The sequence below is a fragment of the Pinus tabuliformis genome, chromosome 4_1 (genome assembly GCF_031772625.1).
Source record: "Pinus tabuliformis cultivar Carrire ecotype Pingquan chromosome 4_1, CPIR1, whole genome shotgun sequence".
Lineage (NCBI taxonomy): Eukaryota > Viridiplantae > Streptophyta > Pinopsida > Pinales > Pinaceae > Pinus > Pinus tabuliformis.
In genome coordinates, this window is record NC_142303.1 from 724,097,587 (window position 1) to 724,115,450 (window position 17,864).

Genomic DNA, 17,864 nt, shown 5'->3' on the forward strand with positions numbered 1-17,864 from the left:
CAGTCGAATTCCAAATATGTTGTATCCCCGGGCTCCGTACGATAACTTGGGTAAAGAGTGTCTATGCAAATAGGATGATGGAACGTTAACCAATGTTTATGTGTATCTCTCTCTCATCACATAAAATCTGCCAGCGTGTACATAAAACGTGCCAACCTACCAAAGGACCCATGAATGTTTATGTGAAACCTGGCCCCATTTTATTTCAAACCTGAGAACGACCATAGGATTTAATATTTTGTCTTTCTCTTGATTTGAATATGTCATATCTTAAAGGAAAAAACTTAAATAAAGTATGATTATTCTTTTTCTTTTCTGAAAAATAGAATTTATTTATTTCCAAAACATTTTAAAGCAATTCCATGAAAATTTTCATATGAATATTATTAATTAGAATTATAATTGTATTATAATTAATATATATGTTTATGTTGGGCGGGTGGCACCTTGTATATGCACATAGTTTTTATTTCAGTAATAGAATTTTACCTCAGCTTACAAAAATAAATAAATTAATATATATGTTTATGTGGTGAATTATATTGTTTTTTGAAACTGAAAATTTATAAATTCATGGATAAATGGTTCGGCTAGAGGGACATCTTTATATTAAAAGATACAAACTTAACCAAATTAAAACTGAAACATTAGCCTATGCAACCTTGTATATAAATAGTTGTAATCAAAAAGTAAAGAACTGAAAACATTTCACACCTAGGTCAAGGGGGGTCTGAATTTGACACTGCAACCTAGACGGATGCTTTTGGGTCCTCTGAGGTTTCCCGTGCGACTGCAAGAAAACTGAGATGTTGCTAAATCCTTTTGATCCTCTGATCCAAATCCTTCAAGTGCATGTGTATGTGTTCAACAGAGTGAAGGATATCCATGTGGTTCTCAGGTGGTGCTCCTTTATCCAACATCCAATGAGTCCATTCCATCAAAAATTCCATATTAGAAAAGTAAATCCTTTGAGACGATGCTTCCCCCTCAACCCGAGTCAATTCTCTCTATACATTCGCTGGTGTGTGTAATATCCCAAACAGAAAAATCTTTAGTAGACCAAAATATTATGATATTTTGATTAATATTCTCCTTAGATAGCTGTGATATTTTACTAAAACATTAACAATAATTTCCAAACCCTCATTAGGGAATCAAAGTAGCATGAATCGAGGGTAAAACTTTTAAATAACAATTATAGTATTTACCAAAATTTAAACATGTATTGAGGGTAAAACTTTTGAATAACAATTATAGTATTTACCAAAATTTAAACAAGTGCATGCAACCAAAAATATAGAACATAAAATAATTTAAAAAATGAAACCACTTTATTTTATTAATAGTTGGAAAAACAATATTGCAGCACACTTGTGAAGCTACCAATGAGATATCATTGTGGGGTTTCATCCCAAGATTAAGATGGAAATGGCCACGCCAAGTTATCTACAAAATATCAATATGATAAACAAACCCAGGTTTATCCAAATTCCTTGCTCCTGCATTTTAAAGGCATTGTGGAACTCTCTCCAATATTCTAGAAGACTTTATTTTATTATTTTTCTATTCTCCTTTTACTTATTTTATTTAAGTGAATCTTTTAATTTAAATTATTTTAAGTCATTTTTTTACATCAAAATGGATTATTTTGATCCTTCAAAATCCTTAAGACCAGAAACCATGATAGATAAATCCCATGGGAAAATACCATGTGCAAATACCACATAAAATATCATAAATACTGTATTTCCGCCTTCGCCCTATAATGGCCTATTTCACTTCTATAACCTGGCTGTCACCAATGCTAGAGGTCCATCCTGGCCACAATATAAGGCAAAATCATAAAAATGAATATTACAAATCCTCCATCCCCAAGATTGCTTACCCTCAAGAAATTCACATATGTCTAACAATCTAACTATCCAAAGAAGTCGAGTATCAATACTAGGATCCCATATGAACCACTGAACCATCACAATATGCAAGTATATCACCTAATCAAGGATAGATCTCTCGATGTCTAGATCCTAGATCAACATCTGAGTCCACTACTCACCAATAGATCCATTGGCGTGTGAATCACCACCTTCATCCCAATCCAACCGCTCACTCAAATTGTCATCAACAAATCCTCCTAGATCCCAATTCCACGAAAATTCATAGCCCATGGGCCATGGCTCTAACTGTATTATGTCCCTGGCTACGAATGTCCTCCCAAGAGTAATCTTTTCAATCATGTACAAACTCATAATCTCATGTGTGTAAATACTCAGACAAGAAACAATCCCATCATGTTGATATTGCGATACTTTGATCATAATTTGGATGCTCCTAAGTTGTTTGAAAGTTGCTCAGTCTTGCCCCACCTGTAAAACCCATATGGAAATTTCTTCCCCTTTTCCTTCGATGAACGAAGGTGTGTTGATAGAGCTGCAAGCCTTGTCGATGTATCCCTAAAGAGGGTTGCTCTGCAATTCCCAAGTATATTCCTCTTGCTACTTGTGAGGGACTTGAGTCATTCCTCAACACTAGATATCTTGGTTGCTGACTCGACGCATACCTTTATGGGCTCCTTAATTTTCCTTTTCTCGTATAAGATAATGCCTCAAATTGTCTAGATACTCTACTTCAAAATCATAAGATTTGTCTTGAAATGCTTGATAATTATGTTGCGCTGTTGAATGCCTATGTATCTACCTATACCACATTAATAACTAGCTCCAAAGACGGATGATACTACCTCAGTAACATCTCCAACTTGAGCTTCTTACTGATTCTACACATCATCTGTAGCATCCTCATCATACCCATGGAAATCTAAGTGCTTATCATGTTGGTTCACCACTACTGGCTCATCTTACAAGTCTCCCTGAATGTTTATATAATCAGTCTATTGGTCAAGCGAAAAAATACTAACATCCATGCTAGATTGCTTGTATTCTTCATCGACGTCCTCCTAGAAATCAATAGACACAGTTGTACAAGAGTCTGCCTCAACAACACCATTAGGAAGGATTTAATCCTTCCCTTCTCCATGCACTTCTAAGTGCTTTTCATGCTGTCTAATTATTCATGGCTTATCTTGCAAGTCTCTCTGAATAACATCTTGTTGCTGCTCACCATCTACACTTCAATGTTCATATTCTTCATGGGTACTTTCATGAAAATTAATGGACCCAACTATAGAAGAATCCTCCTGGTCATAAGGAATATCCTTTTGCTCTTCCCTTGTTGTCTCGCTCCTATCCCCTAGGCATGAATGGTTAGGTGCCCAAGGTCCCTTGCAGATAAAGTATAGACCTTTCCTTCTTACCCTATTCTTACTGCTAGTTTTACTCCCTTAATTCTTGCTTTCTCCATTAATCCTCGTGAGTTCCTTCTTGGTCAACTCCCTCTTGAGCAGTTTTATGTTCCGCCCAACCAACCGCTCAACTAGCTCATAGGAAATCGATGATACAATTAGTTCATTTCTCCAAATGGCCAACAATTTAGATCTTAATGTTTTACATATGGCATCATCTTCACCTAAGAACATGAACACACTATTTTTCATGTTTTGTTTACATTGTCTGGATGAGTTGTTGTAATGCCAATGCAAAAGTACTATAAAATATGAAATAGTAAGTTGTTACATTATGTATCCAACATGAATGTACCAAAGTTGAACTCTTCCATGAGTTCTAAAATATTGCGCTTCCTTTTAAAGGTAGGAAGCATGATGTTGTCGAACCCTCAAAGGGTTTCTACAATGAGCTGCAATATCTTTGTCATGATATCATTATTGTAAGGTGGTAGTGGCAATGTTAAAGCTATGATCTTATTGAGACACAAGGCGACTGTGAGCATGAGCTCTTCACAACGATGCTTCCATAATTTGGGTTGTATTAGAGCAAGCATGGATTGCTTAAGAGCCCAATTGAGCTTCTTCCATTCTGATGGCCCCACCATGGATAAACATGTGTCTAATTCCTCCAACTTATGAAGGAAAATTAATATTTTTTTCATTGCAACTTAGATCCAAGTGAGAAGAGCTTAGTCCCTCTTCCTCATCCTTCCCATGGGTGCTTTTATAGTAGAATAACATGGACTCTTGTCGGAAAAGGTCTACGAATCTAAATTTTTCTTTGGTCTAAGGAGGTATTACTGACTAAAGGACCCTGCCTTTTCTCTATTTCATCAATAAGGTTCTTGACTTTGTCTAGGGACTCTTCAAAGCCCATATTCGCACATACCAAAGAAGGAAAATATTCAAGAATACACTAATTCTTCATAGGTAGATTACATCAAATGTTTTACATACAAACATTTTGTCAAACAATTACCATGCAATCTGAAATAAATCGAGTAGCAAGAGACATGGAGGTAATTTTATCAATTATTTGAGCTCAATCACCTGTTAAAATGATGATACACAGCTTAAATTGACTCTCTTGCAGCTTATGGTTTGGCCTTTGAAATTGAACAAACCTTTGATATGTTAATATTGAATTTATTTTCCTTCAAATTTAACTATTATAAATTCACTCCAAAAACATAAAAAGATAATTCACTACTAACACTAAATCTTGGTTTTTCCTCCTCATATAATCTCACCCTTTAAACTCTTAAACACAACAATTTGTTCCTCTCCTGATGCTCACCACTCTAATATCCCAAGACAAAAATAAAGAAAAATATGCACACCGATTGAATCTTCCAACAACAATTAACATAGACATATTTACATTAATTTATTATTATTTATTTTATTATACGAAGTACAAAGAACATTTTAAACAATCTGAAGACAACATCCACAGAAAAAGGCTAAAGGAGAGTCTTTAAAGCCTTAACCGTATCATATACCAAGGAGATTTCAAGTTTACGACGACCAAAGCAATGTTATTAGTTATCAGTGTCGTTGGTCTCCAAAGCCAAGCGTCGCAGCCAGTGTGTACAAAGTGAACGTCTCAGCAAACGGGGATCACTTATTCGAAATGGGTCGACGGTCCTTAAAGTATCATAAGCATGATTTCACAGACTTCCCCAAGTGCAATATAATGTCACACGCTTTAGTCACGCATACCGAACTGCTATATGACAAACATGATACCCCTTTGGCCTCATGGAATCTCCGACGTGATTCCTGATGATAGATGGGAGGCCTCTCGGCCTGCATGGTCTTAGAAACCCTAGGAGAGACATGCGATCCCACGTACCTAGTAATCCTTATAAACCAAAGTGATCCCTGCGCAAGATCCCTTGCTTCCGCTCATTACGCGCAGATTCGGATCCTCATGCGAGATCCCTTACTCCTGCCCCACGCAGATCTTCATGCATCCATGCCAATAAAGGGATCAGTCTCATCGATGCGATATTGGCCTTTCCTTCAAATAGGGCAGATTTGCATAAATGTATGGCCCCTCAAACCCCTGTGCAATTTATTTATGTTTGTGACTATCGCCTACACGATATATGGGTATGACCTCATGGCCTAAAACAATGATCTATAACAACGAGTGACACCCAAATCTAGCGAGACGCCTCATGGCAGCGCCTAACCAGCCATATATCACGTATTCAATGCACCCGGAGATGCACGAGAGATAATCCGTTAACACACGAATTTGAAAACTCGTCACTAAATAAAAAAAGGCAATTTGCGTGTTAGCGGGCTATGTCCCGTGCATCTCCGGGTGCATTGAATACGAGATATATGACTGGTTAGGCGCTGCCCAGCCTCATCCCCTTCTACGGAAGTTCACAGTAGCTAAGGATTTAACCCTGGTCCTACTAATAATAATAATGGATCGGATTTCCAAATCTAAGAAAAGGGCTCGATCTCTGTAGGGAGATTTAAAATTTGGGCTCCGCAACTTGAATGGACATATCTCAGAGAGCACACTAAAATCCAACCTTGAAATCCTTCACTTCAAATCACCTCCACGGATATAGATCTGGTTTCGAAGATTGTTAGTTTGATCCATGGTGAGAGCAAATCTGATCAATAATTTCTCGCTCTTCAAATCTATCATTCGACTTCTTGTTTAAGGATGACCTCTTTCTACAAATGGCAATTAGATCCAATATAATAGTGTCTAAAAGAAAATAATAAACCCTCCAATTAGTTGTAGGAATACCTCAAAAAATAATTAACTGAAAAATAAGAGACCAACTAGGGTGATAAGAAGGAAAATGTCGAGTAGGGTGAAAAAAATCCCATCGAAATTACGATAATAATTTTCAATCTTCCAAATAAAAATATCATATATGCTAATACAATTAACAATGTGGCCCTTCTTAGTGGCATGTACCGTTGTCAATCAAATTGTTAAATTGAAATACTAAAGTACACTTGTGAACTCTAGATGGATCCACCAAAGAAATATCATTGTGGGATTTTGTCTTGGATCAAGATGGAATTGGCCATGTCATGTTATTTAAAAAATATCCATATGATAAAAAAAATACAGGTTTATCCAAATTCCTTGTTCCCTATCTTTTTTAAAGCTTTGATTGAACTCTCTTCAATCTTCTAGAAGCCTTTACTTTAGTATTTTTCTATTCTCTTTTTATTTATTATATTTAAATAAATATTTAATTTAAATTATTTGTAAGTCACTTTTTACATCAAAAGGGATTATTTTGCTTCTTCAAAATCCTTTGGGTGAGAAACCAAGAACGGTAAATCCCACAAGCAAATACCATGTGTAAATACCAGTACAAATACCATAAATACCATATTTTTTCTGCATTCACACTAGAATTAGTTATTTCCATCCTATAACCTAGGTTCCACCAACTATGGAGTTCCATCTTGGCCACACCTTAAGGGAAACCATAAAATGGAATATTACAATGTGAGATCATAGTATCATGAGGCAAATTCCTGTAGCCAATGGTGCATGCGGCTGCAAACTCTGTGGGCTCGCTCTTGAGAATAAGCAACCCCTCTTCTAATGCATGTTCATTGGTGTGACATGGGAGAAAAACACCTTAAGATAAGAAATCAACTCACAACCAAGAAAAACATAAGTGTACAGTGGAGCAGGGGATGCCTAATTATACCAGTACTAGGAAAAAAGGAGTCAGGGATCAATAGAACAACCAAGAGCAACAAGAAATCCCCTTGACCACCAATTCCTTGCCTAATGCCAATTAGCGAGCATATTGAAATACCACTAAGGAAACAACCCTTGCAAAATGGAAGGGACGAAATAAAAGAAACGAAGCAAAACCGCTAGAAGGGGATGAAAAACTAGACCACTAAACATAGAGATAAGCCTTTTATTATGTAGTAGTCTAACAATTATGTTTTTTTGCCTTGAAAGTTATGGAAATTCTGGTCATATTTTAAAAAATCCGGCAAATTTTTTTGTAAATCCAAGTAAAAGTTATCAAAATTCATAATTTTAGGTGTCCTAGAAGATTTTGATGGTGTTGAATCCATTTACACCATCAAAAACATGATTCAAACACTGCCTCTACAAAAAATTTTAAATTTGGTTTACTTGGATTCCGGCCACTTTTGGCTGTCCTAGCAATTCCTCCGCCTCCATAGACAACTCCTTTTATTATTACTAAAGTTACAAATAAAACTAAAGGAAAAGAATTACTAAAAATAATAGAAAGAAAAGAAAAAAAGCAAACAACTTAGATTGTCACCCCACCTAGACACCACACTGGTCACCCTGCAAATCATCCACATTAACTGATACATCGTAATTCATGAAAAAACACATTATTACCACTTTGCATCCAGTAGTGCAAAGCCTTGAAGAAAACAATATTCACACCTTGTCAGAGTTCCAACTGGGTGATTAACTGTAATGCACTGAAAATACTTTCTTATTTGCTACTTGCACCCTACCGCCAGTGATCAAATTTGAAGGGCTGGTCTTAATTTTATTTGGAATGACATATATTTATCTAACCCTTCAAAGATGAAAAGTTATAAAAAAAATTGTATTTCTATTAAAAAGTGTATATTAAATTAACTCCTTATAAAAAAATGCCAAAATGAAATGGTGTCCTTCTAAATCTTTAAAATTTAAAAAGTGGCTACATTAAAACACTATAAAATCTCAATAGAATTTAGTAAATAGGCAAACATTTTTCTCAAATTCTATTAAAAAAAAGTAAACATATGTTTCTTCTATTCATTAGATTTTCTTCTATTCATTAGATAATCTTCAAAAGTATTTGAATTTACATCATTGAAAATATAAATCTATTTGCACGATGGAAAAAGTTTTTTTAGTTTTCATTTGTTTCTAATTTATACTATCTGTTTTGTTTAGCTTGAAACAATTTAAAGCAAACCAAAAAAGCAAATATATACCTTCAACAACCAAGGGAATTGAAATTTTCTCTTAACATTGCTCAATCAAAGACCACTATCAATAGACTTTCATCTCCATTAAAAACTTCAAGCTCTATAAATTCAAAAATTTATGTAATTAGAAGGAAAGTTTTCTATATCTAATAGGGAAATATTGTAATATGTAATACACATTTGCAGTGTTGTTGTTGTACGGTTTGGTTGGTCATTCTTTTGGTTTGTTTAAGAATGGTTTTCAAATTTGGTCTTTACAATGAATTTAAGTTTGGTTGATGTCTTTTTCTAACAATGCGGTTTATTTTCGTTGATTTTTTTTTTTAATAATATGATTTATTTTCATTAACAATGTCGTTTAGTTTTTCTATGATTTCAACATCTCCTTAAAAACCCTTCATAGTAGCAGCTATATGGACACCCACATCCACAACTTATTTTCTAAATGCTGAATGGAGAGAATGAAGCGGGAGACACAATAGTAGTTGTATGGATGGCTATTGACATTCTATATCTTTTGGGAAGACCAACTCGAAAAAGAAAATTAAGTTGTAGCCCTATAGGTGGACCCATCTTCAGTTGTGTGGGTATTAAAAGAGCCCCGGATTTTCATTTTAACACTTCTCCCCGGTTCAAAACTCTACATAATTTTATGGGAAGCATTTATTATTTCTCAAATTCTTTTTTTAATATTAATTTGTATGTTTTCAGAAATTAGAGAGTTAATAAAGATAAAGTATTTTTAAGATAAGATAAGAAATACAAGTTTTAAATAAATTTTGATTTTATAAATGCTAGGCTTAATAGTAAGCTTGATTACAGTGAGTTCAAATGGTAGCAATGCTAGGCTTTTGTAAGCATTATGGTTGTGAGTCATGAAATCATCTAAAAATAGAAAATAGATGGTAGTAGTTATTTACAAGAATATAAAAAATGTTTGAATCACTAAGCGTAGTTACCACCCTCTAATGGGGTAATATCATAATTGAACAATCTTGTCTTAATGGTTGTCAAAATTGAACAATCTTGTATGAATGGTTGGTTGACAACAAAGAAAGAAAAATTTTCAAATTAGGAAAGAAAACTAAGATACAACAGAAAATGTGGTTATGATGTAAAAATGTTAATATTATCACTTTAATCTATTTTTAAACATGGTAAAATTACATATTTAACTAATTTATTTCATTTATTACTATAAAATAAAAAATTATTCATTTATTACTATAAAATGAGAATGTATTCATTTATTACTATAAAATAAAAAATTAAATTAATAAAGAGATTACTCTGTCTATATACGATGTTCACTAAAAAAAACCCTATTCACCTTATTATGCTATCTCAAGATTTCCATGTCGAACATCAGAGTTTCAAAGTAATGGTGTCTTCATGGAAAATGTAATGAACCCTATCGGCCTTATTATACTATCTCAAGATATCTATGTGGAACATCGAAGTAATGTCATGAATATGTCCTCGTAAAGGTAGGATGGAAGATGTTTTCATAGCGGTAGGATGATGAGTACTCGAATATATTTGGCATCCTCAAAGATGTAGTATATGGTAGTAGTTACTTAAAGATGAAAAAAAAAGGTTTGTGAATTTGTAAACGTAGTTATCACCATTTAATGGCAAATAATATTGTATTAATGGTGGGTTGATAGGAAATAATAAAATTTTACAAATTAAGGAAGGAAAATGGAGATACCATAGAAAATGTGGTATGTGGTTATGATGTAAACATGTAAATACTATCACTTTAATCTATTTTTAACAATGAAACAAGTATGAAAATTATCGTTTCAAATGCTGAATTGCATACATGCTGAAGGCCATTGATTGAGACTGTGGAATCACTTTCCTTTATCGATGCTTCAAAAGCTTCATAACCCCCCTTCCAATCCCATGGAAAAATGAATATAGGAAAAAATATGAAGTGAAATACTTCAATGGATTGATTTTTCAGGGTTGAGCAGAGCAAGATGTAATTACAAGCATAAGTAAATATAAGGAGACACAAATCCACATCAAACCTTCCGTTTGAATGGAAATATTAAGAGATTCTGCTTGATACGGAGTGTAACCTTGATGGTTCTCATTCCATAACAATTTCATCGTTTCCTCTTCAGGAAGGGCAAAAAGACGTCGACTTTGCTCAAAAACTTAGTCCAAAAAATCTTCATCAATGACATGATGGACGATATAAAAAAATCTAGAGTCTACATATGACTATATATAGATCAATCAACCATTCCATACATAATAATTTTAATAGGTTCTGCTTAAATCAATGAACTGAATGAAAGGCTAGGGAAGTGAAATTTGAAAATTAAAATTGAGAGTTAAAAACTAAGTTCCGCATAAATCAATGAACTGAATGAAAGGCCAGGGAAATGAAAGTTGAAAATTAAAAATGAGAGTTAAAAATACCTTGCGAACTTCTGTTGCACTCGACGTAAGGTTGGGATTGGAAAAATCAACGCGAGCAAGATTCACAGGCTAAGAATAATCTACCTCTGTCATCATTAATTCTATATTTTCTCATTTGTTTCTTTTAAATCTCAGATACCTTCAAAATATGCCCTATTCACGGATACCAATACATAGCTACTTCTCCTCTACTATCAATGAATGCTAAAAAAAACCTTTGTTATCAAGGAATGTGAACATAAACCTCATATCATGACTGCTAACTCTATCAGTGCTTCCATTACCACTAATGGCCTGGGCATGGATGAACAACCGCCATTACATCTCATTACACTTTATTGAGTGTTTCCAGAACCTCCTGCAGAATTTAGACTGTTACATCAGTGAAAGAACTAAATTTTTTTTATTTTTGATATGTTCTATAGATGGACAACCTTTCACAGAGCATTTTATAATATTATTTAAATTTTTAAAAAACCTGTAAAAATCAAAATTTAAATTTATTTTACTTGATAAATTTAGTTGAACACTTCCCTGACATACAAAGAGCTTCGAAAGGGCTGTGACGTGTTCAAATTTGAAAACTGCCTAGCTCCGCCCTTGTCTCATCCTCCGTCCGTTGCTCATTACCTACAACTAGGGTATTTGAATTACGTATCCATGGGTTTAACAACCGAAGTAGAGTTGTAATTAAAATAATTTTATCCGAAATTAGTTCACTATTTTGATTACATATATTTTTATAATAATTCTTAAATTAATTGTAAATTTAAAAGGAATAAAGTATAAATCCCCATGAAAGCTCAATATATATTATAGGTTAAATTATATAATTAAATAAATGATTTTGAGATTATTATTTTATTTCAAAATTGATAATATAATATACACAATTTTAAAATAATGTATCTTGGTTTATGTTTCTTTAATTATTATAATAATAATAATATTAATATTTTTAAATTAAAAAATATAAGAATAATTAAAAAATAAATTAAATAATTTTAAGCCTTTTTATAATGTTGAAAACACTTCGGAAATTATCATATTGTTTATTTTGAAAAAAGGGATATTTTTTGTCTTATAAAGTTAAAATTTCTATTCTTCTTGTCACAAAATTACAAAATGCACGAGTTGTTAATTTTTTTTGGGTTACCATTTGGGAAATAAAATATTTGTTGTGTATCGATATCCAAAAATGAGTTCAATGTACAAACATCAAACTAAGAAGGATAATAGTGTCCTTGCAGTGGGAAAAAGAGCATAGAAGAAGATAGACATTGTAGATTGTGAAAACAAATAAAATAAGCAGCAACCATAGTAGCTAGAGTTCTAAACATCTTAGAGATATTAACAAATAAAAGAAACAAGTGAGTCATTAATGAAGTGTCCAGATTAATGGGATACTCTGTGTCCTGGCAATGTGCTACTATTTCTAGGAAAGTAACTCATCCGCTAATATTTATTCGCAATAGCTTTAGTTCATCTAGATTGTGCACAATATTCTCCCTAGTATCCGACCAATCACCCAATACCTTTCCTAGAAATAACTTGATGTGTTAGTATAACTCCACATAGACAAGTAATTATTTTATTTGCGCCTAGTCTTTTTTTTGTCATGGATCCAAGTTGCAAGACCCTCCAACACCTTAGAAACCGAAACATTATGTTGCTCATGCCAAACCTCAACCTTGGTCGCGTGAATTTGTTATTGAATCTCTAGGGGAGTGTGGGCTTGATAGTGACACATAGAGGCCTTAGCGCAAAATTGAGTCATCAAATCTCTTACATTATTACATCCTCCACCACCCCTAAAACTTTGATCTCTTTGATAGGTCACTGTTTTCTAGGGAAGACAAAAATAGGCCGGAAAAAATGCCCTAGAGTTGAAGGATAGATGAAATGTAATCTAAAGAAGAGGTCAATGCCTTTTGGGAGGATGCATATTGAGTTATAAATCCCTTGGGTATGGCCCCTTATAGCCTTCAATTGCAACGAGGTCCAGAGAAAAGGCAAAGACATTAAAACATAGAGGGGCGTTTTAAGACAATATTTGAGACAATTTTGAGTTAATTGTCTTAACTTGAGACAAAAAAACAACTAGATCCATATTGTATTCTTTGAGGCAGTATCACCTATAACATACATGAGAAATACATATTGATTAAGAAGTTTTTCACAGGAACATTTGTATTCAATAATATAAAAAATAATCATCTCTGGATCAGACTCACTTCGTTGTATATTTGTTATCGGGAAATTTAGTGTCTATGCAGAGCTTCTAGTCCCACTAAGACTGGTAGCTATTTTAGAAACAAACAAACTAAAACTACTTTTGTTTTCCTTTATGAGAAGTAGATAAGAGGGGAACAAAGGAGACCAACCTCTGTCTTGTGCTTGGTTCCTTGCTTGATTCCTCTCCCTTCTGATAGATCTTTGCCACTCGCTTCCTCGTCTTCCCAGCTTCAAAGAGTACCTGTGGAATCAAAGCAGCATAACACTATACAAGAACATAGATCTACTATCATAAACATTATAGGACCAGATATATATTGACCACACAAATGCATATATCATCAATCATACAAGAATGTGGAGGAAAACTTGAATAGCTTTATTAATATCAAGAATAGCAAAGAGGATTACAACCAATTGTTATGACCCAGTGTCATCCTCTCTGCAAGAAAGCCCTTCTTCACCTCATGAAAATCTTAGATCACCCAACACTATGATGTTACACCAAGAAACCAATAGCACTTCCTTACAAGATACAAAATTCCAGCCTCCTGGATCTCTAGGAAGAGGGATCCATATATAGATGATTGCAGGGAGGTGAGTCAGCCCCTGAGATTTGATTAGTGTCCTCTCTCTGATAGTTCTTGATTCCACTTGGAGATTTATGATCTCTTACTCATCCCTGGGCGAATGCAGAGAGGCAAGTGTCACGGGAGAAGTTTCTGGAAGATTCCATGATCCTCCACCTCGCAAATTGACTCTGCCATTTGTCCACTCTCGCCCATCGCACCCCATAGAAGGGATTTTTAGTATGCATCGCACCTCCCGTGTGCATTTAGGTGGGATGCAGCGCACTTTGACCATGGAGCAGGTGACATGGTCCAGTTTTGACCAGTTCTAAGTAGTTTTTCATGGAGAACTTATGGGAGATTATGTAATTAGCTGACCTTGTTCTTTTAGGGGATGGAACAACACTTTTAGGGACTTAGGAGCCCTTGGTTTATGGACGTAATTGATTGGGGTTGCGGTGCCCAAAAATGTCTATAACAGTTGCCCCCTAAAGCATGAGGTCGTTAATATTTTGATGTTGGGTGAAATGCTTTATCATGAGGATCCGAAGTTTTTTCGAGCTGGAAGGCGACCTGTAATAAGATACAATACAATACATTATCTTCATAATATTTTCATGATCTAGCTAAGGCGGGCATTCCCATGCTCAGCTTTATAAATTCATTTTCATGTACATAAGACAGACAATCGTCTATGTGCAGACTGATGATTCTGGTAGAGCCATCATCCCTTAGATTGGATGATTATCTGTGTAGCAATGATGTACATTTGATGTTTTTATTTTCCTGAATATATATCACAGCCCGGATGGATGAAACTAGATTCGGTGTCTTGAATCTCGTTCGATCTTCACTCAAAGTACAAGTCGATCTATGTGAGAGATGTTCTGGAGTCAAACATGGAAAGACATCGCCTGATTAATAGCCAATGATGTAAGTTGTTAACAGGTGTGAGAGGAATCACCGATAATGATGATGACCCTCAAGGTACGACAGTACAATCTACATGGTGTGAAAAAAGGACTTGGTGTCGAACACCACCCAAAATCTTTCGGTCGAAGGCCATTGATGTAAACCTGTCGCCGGAAGTGAGAAACTTGCCATTGAGGCATGCAAGCTTCAAAGTATTGAAAGGGTTGTTCCTAGATCGACTTCCTGGATAATGAGCTGATGTCGACAAGAAGCGATCTGACATAGGAGGGCCTTAATGAATCCCACATCTACGACACGGAACGGAGCAAATGATTTTAATGGAGGTGAAAACGATCTGATGATATAAGGTTCAGGGTGGTGGTCATAAAAGAATGGAGCGTGAATGTATTGCAGTGGATGAGACACAGGTGAATTCTCTGAGCGACTTCTCTTGAACATATCGGTGACACTGACATGATGGATTGGTAGCGTTAACCCCAAATGTGGATGGTGTGATGGACCAATGGTGATATGACCAGTGAATGGAACAACCCAACCCCACTCGGATGCGGAGCGAAATTGTCATGTTCAAGAGCGACTTGCTACCAATAAAGTTTCTTCAAGTTTTCTTCCCAATATTTCCCCAGTCATTGCTGACCAGTACCTTTTTATTTTTGTCAAGCTTGAGGAGGATAACATATGCTTGTTCTATAATTTTCCCTTCGAGCAAACCCATCGCTATGTTTTAACGAGCCTAGCGATAGTGAAACTCGTTCTTGTCGGTATGGACAAGTTTGTTGCTATTCGGTTTTAACGAGTTTAACGACAAAGATAACTCGGTCCTTTTCAATTTTAGAGAGTCTGAAAGGGACGTAAAGAAAACTCCAACAATCCTTTTTCGTCATATAATCCCTTAAGTCTGAAAAAGTATAAAATAATACAAAAGGGATGAATTTTCGGTAATTTTAACGAGCCCAATAAAACAAGCGCTCGATCTTTTTATGTAATAATCCCTCAAGTCCAAAAATATTAAAATCTAAAGGAGGGATAGCACTTCCGGTCACTTTAACGAGCTGGAAAGGACAATTACTCGGCAATCTTTTCATATTTTACGAGTCAGATAAAAAGAGCTTAAAGGAGGCTCGTTTTTCAAGGAATGAGTGATAAATTCGGGTAGCAACTAATTCCAGGTAAGGTTTGGAATTTTCCAATGACGGCAGTGTCACAAGGATGGCTAACATGATCACTCTTCACGGCTGTTCGTCAAAAAGGGTAAACAATCAAATGGAAGTGAATGATCGGCCAATACAGAGTGGAGGTGATGATGAGAACACGACCAAGGCTTCAATGGCTGATGATAACGCATTCACGATGGTTATTTACCAGAAATTGGTTCATTTTTTAATGAATGAGCTTAAACTCTGGGGGAAACATTTGCTCACTGCTTATGTTTAATTTTTAACGAGCTTGAACTCCACAAAAAAACTACTCGATATAAAGTTCATTGATTACCTTGATTTTACCATTGACAACTTTGTTCCTTCAAAGGTTGTACTGCCTATTCAATTACTTCATCAAACTAGTTAGAAACGAATAATATATGCTTGAAAAATGAGTCAAAACACTAATATTTTACTTGAATTATGTGAAAGGTAATTTAAAAGTAGCTTTTACATCTCATTTTACCATTTCATTTGAACTTTGGTTTGTTAGAGCTTTGGAGGTGCTTTCCCCCTTGATTTTCGCTAACTGATTCCGGGAGATTCTGTGGACGATTCTTGGCGCTTTTTGGACCAGGTAAGAGCTAAACCTGAGCTCTTCAGTTTCATTCTTTCCTTTTTGAATTCTAAGCATGTTTCCTGGTTTTTCTGAGCCCCTGGGGTTTGAAGAATTCGCCCTGGCTCCATCGCACCTTTCCTATATCGAAAAGTGCGATGCATACTGGCTTCGCCATTGACCAGTTAGCATGCACCCAACCCAGTACACTGCTAGGGGTGCGATGGGCGCATGGAGGGAAACTTGTGCACAGTTTTTCATGGAAATTTTTGCTTGTTTTTCACCAAATCGGGATACTGACTCTTCTCTTGTTTGTTTTCAGAGATTCATTGGAGAAAAATGCCTGTTACATGGCGAGAATGTGAGCGTGAAGAAGAGGACATGCTTGCTTTACATGATCCGATTACGGTAAATGCACTGCGGAACTGTGGCATGTTCAAGTTTTTTCGCATCTCTAGCATGAGGCAACAAATCAACTTGTTGCAATATTTTCTCGATGCATGGGTCCTACCAACCAGGTGTTCTATATTAGGGGAAAATCCATCCCGTTGACTGTCATGGACATCTATTTTTTGACCGGCTTATCGAGGCGTGGTGCCCCTATCTCATTATCAGGTTCGATCCGTGGGGGTGAATTCGTGAGAGATTATATTCGTTGGTACTGCAGAGAGGGATCTCATCCGAGTAAGGACAACAAGATCAATATCCAAGACGTCACTGATAGGTCTTTGAGGACCATTCTATTTACTTTTGCTAGACTGGCTGGTAGTGCGGCTCTTCATGTGGCCAACAGGTCTTATATGCAGTATGCCTTGGAATGCCTTGAACTAAAGGTGTTCAACTGGTGTGATGCAGTACTCTCTGTGATGAAAGAACAACTGACGAAGGTAGAAAACGGAATATTGAAGAACTTTGGATATGGTTCTATTTTGACCGCTTTTTCCTTGGAAAAGATCCTGCTGATGTAGCCGCAGTATGTTTCATTCGGTTTACCTCCACCGACTGAGCCATGGATGCAGAGATGGGTCGACCTTATGGCCAGACATGTTGGTCAGTCCGAGGTTTCCTTTTCTCATACCTTCTTCGAGTGGTTCAATCGTCAGGAGTTGGTTTTTTCCGAGTATCCATATGGTGGTATGGATTTCCGGGGTGACCCGGATTTGGTGTTGCCAGCTGGCGAGCATTGCGGTGCTATCGGTAAATTCTCTGACCATATCTCTGTTTATCGTTTCTTTTTATAATGTTCTTGTGCTTTCTTCTATCCGGAATAATCAAAACTCATGTGCTCATGTAGATGTTGGACCAGTTTGGCCAATAGTACGCATGAGAGTGCCAGCTGCCGCTCCAGTAGGAGAGGTTGTGGGAAGGGCTATCCTTCGCGACCTTGATGTGGCTTAGACTCCTTCAGCATTAGAGGATCAAGTTGAGGGCCTCACTCTTAGTATTCCAGACGTGAGGACTGACGAGCTGCCTATGAGGTTGCAACGACATACTACCGGCGTGCCGAGTCGATGGACTAGGCTTTTACGCATGATTGCATAGGCGGTGACTTGTTATCACCAACATCATTAGACTAGGGTGCCCCCTAGCGTTTTGAGTTTTGGGTCATCTGACCAATTTTGTCT